This window comes from Vigna unguiculata, chromosome 10 (assembly GCF_037176805.1).
Source record: "Vigna unguiculata cultivar grain cowpea cultivar isolate G323 ecotype 2 chromosome 10, ASM3717680v1, whole genome shotgun sequence".
NCBI classification, from domain to species: domain Eukaryota; kingdom Viridiplantae; phylum Streptophyta; class Magnoliopsida; order Fabales; family Fabaceae; genus Vigna; species Vigna unguiculata.
The window spans coordinates 14709099-14720004 of record NC_140801.1 but is presented as its reverse complement, the minus strand read 5'-3'; the positions used below and the strand labels follow the sequence as shown (position 1 = coordinate 14720004).

General features: G+C 31.2%; 1 long non-coding RNA gene and 1 pseudogene across 1 annotated transcript; both read right to left on the bottom strand.

The window, feature by feature from the left end:
* Positions 1 to 8111: 8111 nt before the first annotated feature.
* On the bottom strand, positions 8112 to 9492 carry LOC146882208 (uncharacterized). The gene is made up of 4 exons (XR_014985063.1): positions 9354 to 9492; positions 9064 to 9267; positions 8290 to 8406; positions 8112 to 8200 (listed from the first exon to the last, which is right to left on the bottom strand). It is a non-coding gene; the product is annotated as an uncharacterized LOC146882208 (long non-coding RNA).
* Positions 9493 to 9498: 6 nt separating this feature from the next.
* On the bottom strand, positions 9499 to 10815 carry LOC146882207 (uncharacterized; annotated as a pseudogene).
* Between the last annotated feature and the right edge of the window lie 91 nt (positions 10816 to 10906).

Genomic DNA, 10906 nt, shown 5'->3' with positions numbered 1-10906 from the left:
GGGTGTTATCTTGCTTGTGTTTCATGATTTTTTGAGCTTATATGTTGCTATGAATGTCTGGTATGGTTGGCATTATTGTTTGGATGTGAAAATATGGCTGTTGCAGGATGAAAAATGGCGAGACCCGACACTCTCGCCCAAGCGACCCAGCCTCGCCTAGGCGAGACTTGTAGAAACAGACCCAAACTCGCGCTTGAGCTCTCGCACAGGCGAGGAGCTTTCGTTTGAGCGAGATATCGTCTCGCTCAGGCGAGAGAAGCTTGCCTAAGTGAGGACACGTGGGGGTTTGAGGTATGTGCTTCATGTGTAGCTCAAGCGAGGAGGCTCTTTTTGGGCGAGGGGTATTCTCGCTCAAGCGAGTAGCGGCTCGCTTAAGCGAGAATCCGTGAGTCTCGCAGGGTTCCCTGATGACAGTCTCGCCTAAGCGAGACCCTGTGGCTTGGGCGAGACTGGTACGGGACTTCACTATAGATCTGTTCCTTTCATGTTTGTTTGGCTTAATATGCTTTACCTTGAGTTCGAACTGTATGAATTGAGTGACCTTGTATAAATGAGATGGAAATTATGATTCATGAATTTTGGCATGATGTGAGCATGATGTTTGTATGGGATTGGTTCAAAGAATTTAACATGATGAGTTGGTTATGGAGTGGATATGAAATATGGATGGATTCATGGAAAATGAATGATGTCCTTTGGCATGGTATTGGCATGATGTACGATTCCATTTTCATGGCTGTGGGAAGGATGAGTTGTGGTTGACTAAATATGAGATACAAATGAGGGATGATTACAAAGATTAATATGACATTGACACGTGTGGTGAATATTTCATGATTGATTGAATATGTATAGTATGTGGTCAGTACGTAAATCCTTGGGATCTCTAGGTGAGATTCCAGGGTAGTGCTTTAGTGGTCGGGACGTAATTCCATGGCCCCTGTTAGTGGGTGTCCATGGTGGTGCCCCATCTATATAATTTGGTAAGGATTCAAGGTAAGGATTGCATCCTAACACTCTAAGGAGTCGGTTAGTCTCACTTAGAGCGGACTGACTCCTATGGTGAGAGTAGCAGGAAGCCTGAAATTCATTAAGGCTAACCTTCTGTGTGAGGGAATTGATTTGTTGCAACACTTGTAACACTTGTAACACATAGCTCGGGGGTGAGCAGAGGTATCCACCACAAGTGCGAGCATCCACTGAATCTGACCACATTATATGTATCCAGATGAGTCGAGTCGTGTCTTAGTGTATTGTTTGAGGAGTCGTAACATGATTGGATGACGTGTGTATAATTGATTGTGGAAGTATATCTATTTGCATGATAAAACCACTTTTGGCTCTAGCTTACCCTTCAGTTATTGTTGTGTGTTCTGCTGTGTGGTACTCTCTTTTGCGATGATCATCAACTTGTTGATGTGAGCAGATGCGAGGAACACTCGTGGTCAACAGGAAGGTGATGGTTACGCTGCTTGGCTTTTGGATTGACTTCTACCTTTGGGCTTTTCAGTTAGGGCTAAGGCCCATGTATTGCTTTCTCTGGGATTTTGCTTACGTCATTATTACTCTACTTTGTACCTGGCATCGTGGTGTGCCTCTTTTATTCGTCCTTTAAGTAATTGAGATATCTGTAGGAGCGACATTATACTCTATTTTTCTTGCTTCTTATGTTATATTGTGTGACATATCCTTTATTTAGCTTTATTAAATAAATGAGATGTTACAAATATAATAACGTTTACGTAGTTTATTCAAATATAAAATTATATTTCAAATAAACAAGTACTTGTTTTTTTATTTTTTTACACTCGTTTTAAAAATATTAGTCTAAAATTAAAAGTAACAAAAAATGTCTTAGTTTATTTCACTAATTTTTTCCCCTTAAACACTATCTTACGTGATAATGTAACATGGTTCCAATTTTCACGGAAGGAAAAAACCAGAAATACATTTAAATTTATCAAAAAAATCTTTTACTTTATTTATTTGTTATTTTATTTTTCTATATTTCTGTATCAAGATTCAAATGGAAATATATTGGAAAAAGAGAAATAAAAAAGTTAAGAAAAAACTTAAAAAGTTAGACAAAGAAAATAGATATGAAATTTTAGTTGTTTTATTCTATCTATCTAACTTGAATGTCAAAAACCCTTGTCTTGTTTTTTTTTTCATACCTAAATTGGGGTTGCAGAACGTCTAAAGCAACGACTAATTTCATGTTGTGATGTCTCAAATGTTTACGAAGGGCGAGCGATTATTTATTTGCAAATGATTATTTTGAAAATTTTTTTTAAGACTAAATAGATATTTTCTTAATTATATATAGTGATTTTAATTAATTTATCTATGATTCCTCGCTTAATAGCTAAAATTAATGAGAAATAATTTATCTCGTTAATTTCTCTCACAAATTTGCTACGAAATTTTCTTGTCGTTGATCCCTAACTAAATAGCGAGAAATTTGTGAAAAATAATTTCCTTTGCAAATTTGCTAAGGAATTTTTTTGTAATTATCTCTCGTTAAATAGCGAGAAAATAATGAGAAATATATTCCCTCACTAATTTCCCTCGCTAATTAGCTACATAATTTTTTTTGTCACTGATCTCTCGCTAAATAGAGAAAAATTAGTGAGAAATATATTCCCTTACTAATTTCCCTTGCTAATTTACAATTTTGTTGTAGTGGACTTAGCAAACTAGCTTGATGCCAAGTTTTGAGAAAAATTGAAATTCTTAGTTTTTGAGATTTGGTGGTTGGAATGGTCTCAAAATGTCCCCAAATAACTACGGTAAAAGTTTTTGTGCACAAAAATTTTGAGTTTGGTGGGTTTTGCACTATGCCAAGTATGTCGGTGTGCCACAAAACATTAACACAAACACATACAAGCACAAACTCATATACAAGAACAAACACAAACACATACACATACGCACACACAAACACATACAAAAAAGAACACACATACACATACACATACACAAGCACAAATACAAACACATACACACACAAACACTTGTTCTTCAGTTTTATGTTTCCATGATTATTTTCATAATTTCCATTTATGGATAAATAATTTTTATCGTGTTAATAATTGTTAATTAACTTTTCAGCAACAATTCACATTTCCTTCTTATTTTAGTTAAATTCTTTTTAAAAGTTAATGCATTTGATTCTAATAATAGTCACATCTTCTACAAATCATCTTCCAATATTCTATCTCATTTTAGTTTCATCAATTCATTTATCTCAATTCAAAAATAAGTTCCAACATTGTCTTTATATTTAGTCAAAAAAAATGAAATTCATGTTAAGATAAACATGATAATTATTTTCTTAAAATCTAATTGTTTTATTGAAATTAACTATCTTATAAGTTGAAGTTAGTTTGTATAATATGAAAATTGATATTTTACTCAAATTGAAAATATTGAAATTAAAAGAAAAAAAAATGTAATTTGTATTTGATTTTGGATAATATCATCATTTGGTTGATCGGATAAAAATTGATTTATTTGAATATCTAAAATCTTAGATTATGTATCACATATTTGACGTCTAACAACTTTCTATAATCATATTTTTTAAGTTTATCAAAATTGTTGAGGAACAATGAAATTTCTCGATCTAAATTTTACATTCAACTTGCAAATCAATGTTTCTGAGAATCATTTTGATTAAAAAGAAAGTTGAAAACGATGCTATCTTAACAAGATAACATTTTGGAGTAAAGTTAAAGTTTATAACGCCATTTTAGTGTCTTATAAATCTATTTTGAGTTTCCTAAATATATGAACTTTATTTTTCATATAAATTAACATAATGATAAAAGTGACCAATTTTAGTATTGTGTAACTTTTTACATGGTAATGTTTTGGAAAGGAACCTCTTTTAGAGTGTGATGTAAAGCAATATTGGCTAAGAGGATAGAAGAAGATAAACCTCATCGAGCAAGATCTACTTGAAGAGTAGATTAGTGGGATTTTATTCCTTCTACTTAGTCTTGTACAAATTGTATAAGAATATTTTTCTTGTAATCTTTGAAGGATTTTGTAAAGATATAAGTGAACTTTCTTTCGGTCTAAATTGGGTCTTATTTAGCGCTAGAAAGAAATTGGCCAAAGAAACAGAAAAACTCAATTTCTTAGCCAAATACTAGAGGAAGGATAATATAAGATAAAAGTCTCACATTAAGGAAAATAAGTCACTTTTAGTGTAAAATTGTAATGGTCTTGTTTGGTTAAGGAATATGCATTGAACTCCTCTTATTCAACCATACTTCAACCCAATTTTTCTTTTTTTGAAGTCCTACATTCCTTAGGATATGAATCAAGGGTCTTATGCATCTATAAATAAGATCCCTTAACCCCTCTTGTAAAGGAATGAGAATCGATATGTTATTTTTTTTAATCTTCTTGTTCTCTTTGGTTAGGAACTCTATAGGTTGCAGAAAATGGCATGGAGACAAGTGTTTAAGACTCTTATAGCAATGGAATTTGGAGTTGTGAAAGGAGAACTAGACTAGAAACTATACTAGTGGAAGGTGGCTAGAGGAAATGTTGTAAGCCTCTAGCTTAGGTGCTCTCAAAATAATAGAAGAGTGGAGTGATCTCAACACAAACATTCTATTAGAAATTTCAAGAGTAAACTCTACAAAGAGCTCTAGGACTCTGTTTTATAGAAGAGAAGGTCACTAATGCACATGCACATGCACATGAAATTAAATTTGAAATGAGATGCAACCTTAGAGAAGAAGTCTCTTTCTTCAAGTAGTGATCTTCTTAGCTTGTAGTTCTTAGTCAAAGTTTTAAAATCTTTCTCCTTAAATACTTGCAATAGATTGACATTTTATTCCACTTTCCTTCAATTTTTAACTTGAACCACTTGCTTGAACATGATACATGCACTTTTCAGTTGATTTGGAGTTGAATTTGAGCATATATTATGAGTTGTTTGCAAAAATGGATGGAGAAAAATGAAATGCATGACCTTATAAGCTTAAAAAAACAAGAAAAAAAATCATAAAAAGAGCAAAATAATATAGGCTGAACCATATACAAATCTAAGCCAAAAGAATAAGATAACTCACATTATATTCTACGCTTTTAAATGCACTTGCTTGTTTTTCTAGTTGTTTTATGACTTAAATTGTATTGTGAATATTTGAGTGAAAATTTGTTTTTAGTTTCTAATAGAAAATTGCAGTTGCATGTGTTTTACATGTTCTAGATTCAACTTGCTTTAATTTTGTGTTAACACTCATAATCTAGACCTATTCACTAGTTTCCTTTTGAGCCTCTTCTTCTAAACTTACTTTATTCTTTTACTTTTCTTTTCTTGTAAATTCCTTTGAGTTTTACCATCTATATTATTTCATTTAAAAGTTGTCCCGTTTCAAATTATTTTTTTATTTATTATTTCTTCTTACTCTTGAATAGAATTGGAAATGCTTAACTATTCATTTGTTTCATGAGAACTCACCTCTTCCTAAGGTAGCATTTTATGGGTCGGATAAAGAATTATTAAAATTACTTTTGCGGTGACTTTAAGAGGAAAAGAAGAACAACTTGAGGAGTGTAACACTCTAGAGAAAAACATAATTGAGAGTTCAACCAGAGGCCATATACAAAAGCATCAAAACACCTTGAGAGCCAACTTGTGACAAAAATTTCCGTCATTAATACATAAAATCTATAGTTAAATCTATGGTTGCTTGCATTTGTTTTGCAACTTGTTTTTCAGACGAAATTTTGTTGTAATTTTCTTGCCTTTTGAGTACTCTTTTGATTTCTAGGATATCTTTGAATTTTTTTTTCATACAACATTATCTCCCTGTTTAAAACATTATCACCTTAAGAATCTTAATGGATTTACAAGTGTCACATGAATTTTCATATTCGAAATCCATCTAATTTACATTTTTACTAAGTTTAACTTTGTTTTTGTTTAAAAGCTTTCGATTTAAAAGCCTTATCCATGAGTACTCTAGGATTTGCCTCTAATTATGCTTAGTTAACCTTTTATTCAACCTTTAGTAAATTTTCTTTTAACAACTTTAAAATTTCTTTCCTAGTTTTCATAATATAAGTAACTGCTAATCATAGAATTGTCAATATAAACCATGCATTACTAAAATTTTCATTTGTCATGAGAGTTTTCTTACAAATTTGTTAAAAAAATTTGCAAGACAAGACTTTTTTTTTTGCCTTTTTTTATAAGAGTTTTAATTAACAGTCAATTCCTTCGTGGATAATTTTTTCCTACAAAATTATAAAATTCGCAAGTATTTCCTACAATTTTTTTATGAAAAGTGTTTTATACAAAATATCTTTCAAAATAATTGGCAGCAATTTTTTACAATTTTTTTCCTAACAAAATTTGTAAGTATTTTTTACAAAAAAATAAAGTTCAAAACAAAATTGGTAGAAAATATGTGTTTTTTTAGTAGTGATAGCTGGAATAGGCACTTGATATATAGGTTCAAAAGGAGTAAATTTTGTAGTTGTGTGTAGGGATGTCAACGAGGTGGGTAGGGTACAGATAGTAGTTCTCTCGTACCCTACCCGCTAGATAAATATATACTTCGTACCTGTCCCCATATCCATATGGCTATCCGTTATGCGGATACCTGCATATTTTTTTAATATCCACGGATACCTACATATTTTTTTAATATCCATAGATACCCGCATGTATCCATACCCTACCCGCCACGGATACCCATGGGTATTTATAAAAAAATATATTTAACCACATATTTTAACCATATATCCAAATAAAATCAATATATAACATTCATAAATTTCAAAGAAAGTAAAAGTAACTCATTTAAATAGCTAGTAAGGGTATCACTACACCATTTTTCACTTTAAGCAATAGGTAAAAAGTGTTGGTTGAAGTTAAAAAAGTGTGGCCTAAACTATAGGCAACACTTTGGCAACAATTTTGTAGATGTGGAGGATATCGCTATGGGCTTAGGTTATAGGCAACAGTTTTTGTACTAAAGACCACACAATTTACAAAACTGTTGCCTTATAGTGTTAGAATAGGCCACACATTTTAAATTTTGCATATTCTTTATAGTCAACACATTTTGAATGTTGTTTTTTGTTTATAGGCAACACATTTTTAATGTTGCTTATTGTTTTTAGACAACACACTTAAAATGTTGCTTCATATTTAGACAACATATTTTTAAATGTTGTCATATGTAAAGGTTATACCTCTTATCATCCTTTAGAGAACACTTTTCTAATGTGGCTTGTTGTGTATAGACAATACATTTTAATTTTTGCTTATTGTTTTTAGACAACAAACTTGAAATGTTGCTTGATGTTTAGACAACATATTTTTAAATTGATTTAAAATATAAATGTACATTAAGATCGATAGTTTTAAAATTATAATTATTCATTTAAGCAATTCTTATATTATTTTGTGTTAATGATTTATGTAACATAATAATAATTTTACAAAACATGTAGTATACGTAATATACATAATAACTGATAAGAGTTCATAAGCATTAAAACTAAAAGTTAAAAGTAACATATGTGTAGTCCGATGTATGCTAAAACTAAAAGTGTTGTAAGTATTAAAACTAAAAGAGTTAAAAGATAACAAAAGAATTATAACATTTGTAATGTAAAATCTTGAGGTTCTTCAATCAATCATTCTTCCATTTACTCTATAGTATTTTCTTGAGGTTCTTGATCAACCTAAAAAAAATAAACAAAAATTGATCAAGCTTTTCAAAATATGATCTAATATGTAAATGAAATAAGATAAATACAAAGTACCCAAATTATAACATTGAATACAAATTGTTAGCATGCTATTATACCTGGTCAGAACAAGGAACATGAGTGGAAGCAGATGAACGTGGAGCAATGACACTATTTTCTTTCCCAAAAGCTAATGACATCATATGTTCTATATCGTCCTCATTCAAATTAGGGTTTTGTTACTTAAGTATGAGTGTCATCATTGTTTCCAAACCTTTAATCCTTTTTTCCATCCCATCTATTTTCATATCATATCCTTTTTTAATTACAATAATTTCTTGATTTCTTTTAAATAATGATGGGTCATAGTCCTTCCATATCAACAAACTCGACCAGGCATTTCTTTTCCAAACATTGATTTAAAAGTTTTTTCCACATTTTCAGTTGATGAGTTTTGCATAGATCCTTCAAGCTTAGACTGAAACATATGTATATGTATATACATCAAAGTTCATGATTAAAAAAATGAACCACTCAAACAAATATCATAAATTAAAATAAACTTACAATAGTATCCAATGTTTCTTTGTCCACTACTTTTCCTTTCCTACAAGGACGACCTTGGCGAGTTTTTATAAACATTTCAACTCTACTGACTTCTTCTCCATCCTTTTTCCCAACACTCTATATGAATTGAAAATTAAAGCCTTCAACTAATGAGAATCTCATTCTAACAAGTAATATAACAAAATTCTCAAAGTCTCATTATAAATGACAATGCATCCATCATACAAAAAGCAATCATTTAAGTATTTTCTCAAATATCAATATTGGTGACAATATATCTTACATTATCTAGAGAAGATGAGAGAGAAATAAGAAATATTATACCAATTCAGCTCGAACTCTTGCAAAGTTTATTGGTTGCATTCGGTGCATATACTTTTGCTTTCTCCTACTGATTGTATTTTTTTCACTAATGCTTTGTATTTTGACATCACTATATTAAAATCACTTGTAGTTGGAGTAACATCAATATATTAAAATCAATGACAATTGCAGTAGCATCAATATATTAAAATTAGTGGTAGTTGCAATAGCATCAATATATTAAAATCAGTGACAATTACAGTAGCATTAATATATTAAAATTAGTGGCAGTTGCAGTGGTATCAATATATTAAAATCAGTGGCAACAATATACTAAAAGCATTAATATTATGCTTAAAAAAGTGGCCTTCGACATTACAACCTAGATCAAATCTCTTGGTTGGCATTATCCATTCATTATCCGTATCAGTCAATAAATTCAATAAACCAAATAAGTCAATAGTTGTATACTTGGATCGTAGTATTTTTCCAATAAACAATCAATTGCTTAAAATGGTCTTCAGGAATGTGCACTGGATGATTTTTCAGTCCCTCTTTCATAGTGGAATATCTTACAAAATGGTGTCTCTTGATATAACATTTGTACTGCCTCCAAGCATCATTTATGCGACCAAATATTGCTTTCTCTCTATAGTGAGAAATAATGAATTTTTCCTGAGGAATTATTAGACAAAAGAAAAACATGAAGGAATTAGTATGTCATATGTATTAAATCATTAGACATGAGTTTATTTAAATACCATGACATATTTCCATATGCGATCTTTGTGATATTTGACCAAGGCTTTGAAGTTTGTATAAATCAATGGACAAAAGTTTGAATTCCTAGCTATGGTCCCAAGAAAATAGCTCAAGTCAGACACAACTTTGTCATTAGGACCAATAAGATTCAAGTTTTGGATTATCATCCTTTGTACTTGTAAAACTCGAAGTTAATGAAACCAATGTCACACCAGAATTTTGAGTTTTGTGTTTGGCATCTCGCTTCATAGTATGAAATCTATATCCATTAATGAGGTTACCCAAAAACCTCTTTGCCACATTATTTGGCCCTCTCGAGAACTCTCTTATTTGACATGATACATCATCTTTCAAAGCTCGAGTTTTAAACCATTCACTAAATTCTTGACTTTGAGTTTTTACCTTTGCCCACTTTTTTCTTTTAGTTCGCATATTAACACTCTCATCAAACTCTCTACAAAAACGACAATAAATATATTATTAGTTAGAACTAAAAGTGTATATGATGATATGTAAAAAGACAATGAATTGTTATCATACCTAATGTAAATGTCAATTTCATCACAATTGAATGAGGTATCGATGAGCTTGAGCTTTTGATGTCAAATCTATAGAAAAAGGTTTACCGTTACTTTCCCCACTATAGGACGACCTAAACTTGAGAAATAATCAATTTCATCTACTTCACATAAATCATTGTGGTCATAATTGCGACCTTCTCTGTTTGTCCTTGTTTGTACACCTCCATGCAAATATCTTGAATAAAAAGTTAAAGCTTCTTCAGCCAAATACCCTTCAGCAATAAAACCTTCTGGATAAGCTTTATTACGAACATAACTTTTCAATCTACATAAATATCTTTCAATGGGATACATCCAGCGAAATTGAACAGGTCCACCCAATCTCACTTCATTTGGCAAATGAATAGGTAAGTGAACCATTATGTCAAAAAAACTAGGTGGAAAAATCATCTCTAACTGACAAAGTATTTGTACTACTTCTACTTCCAAGTAATCCATATCTTGCAACTGTATAACCTTTTGACGTATAGAGCGAAAGAATGACCTAAATCGAATTAGAGGTTCAGCCATTGTACCTGACATAGTGCTTTTTGTTGCCACTAGTAATAAGTAATGCAACATGAAATGTGCATCATGACTCTTATAACCAGATATTTTCCTATAATTGACATGCACACATTTTGAAATATTTGATACACTTCCATCTGGTAATTTGGCAGTCTTAAAAATACCACAAAAGGTAGATTTCTCATGAGCATTCATCGTAAAATAGGCTGGTGAGTACTCCACCTGACCTTTACCAATCTCTCTTGGATGAAAATCATTTCTTGTTCCCATATTCTGCAAATCATAACGTGCATTAACATGATCCTTTGTCTTCCCTTGAATATCGAAAAAGGGTCCCCAAAATAATATCACATATGTTTTTCTCAATGTGCATCACATCAAAATTATGACGTAATTTATTTGTTGTCCAGTAAGGCAACTAAAAAAAGATTGATCTCGTTTTCCATGGACCATTACTTGACTTT